Consider the following 928-nt stretch of genomic DNA (forward strand, 5'->3'; position numbering starts at 1 on the left):
CTGTCCTTTATCGAGCCCATCTTTGCATGAAATGTTCCCTTGGTATCTCTAATTTTCTTGAAGAGATCTCTAGTCTTTCCCATTCTGTTGTTTTCCTCTATTTCTTTGCATTGATTGCTGAGGAAGGCTTTCTTATCTCTCCTTGCTATTCTTTGGAACTCTGCATTCAGATGCTTGTATCTTTCCTTTTCTCCTTTGCTTTTTGCTTCTCTTCTTTTCACAGCTATTTGTAAGGCCTCCCCAGACAGCCATTTTGCTTTTTTGCATTTCTTTTCCATGGGGATGGTCTTGATCCCTGTCTCCTGTACAATGTCACGAACCTCAGTCCATAGTTCATCAGGCACTCATCTATCAGATCTAGTCCCTTAAATCTATTTCTCACTTCCACTGTATAATGATAAGGAATTTGATTTAGGTCATACCTGAATGGTCTAGTGGTTTTCCCTCCTTTCTTCAGTTTAAGTCTGAATTTGGCAATAAGGAGTTCATGATCTGAGCCACAGTCAACTCCCAGTCTTGTTTTTGCTGACTGTATAGAACCTCTCTGACTTTGGCTGCAGAGAATATAATCAATCTGATTTCGGTGTTGACCATCTTGTGATGTCCACATGTAGAGTCTTCTCTTGTGTTGTTGGAAGAGGGTGCTTGCTATGACCAGTGCATTCTCTTGGCAAAACTCTATTAGCCTTTGCCCTGATTCATTCCGTACTCCAAGGCCAAATTTGTCTGTTATACCAGGTGTTTCTTGACTTCCTACTTTTGCATTCCAGTCCCCTATAATGAAAAGGACATCTTTTTGGGGTGTTAGTTCTAAAAGGTCTTGTAGGTCTTCATAGACCCGTTCAACTTCAGCTTCTTCAACATTACTGGTTAGGGCATAGGCTTGGATTACTGTGATATCGAATGGTTTGCCTTGGAATTGAACAGA

The sequence above is a fragment of the Bison bison genome, unplaced genomic scaffold, assembly GCF_000754665.1.
Source record: "Bison bison bison isolate TAMUID 2011002044 unplaced genomic scaffold, Bison_UMD1.0 scf7180017864274, whole genome shotgun sequence".
Lineage (NCBI taxonomy): Eukaryota > Metazoa > Chordata > Mammalia > Artiodactyla > Bovidae > Bison > Bison bison.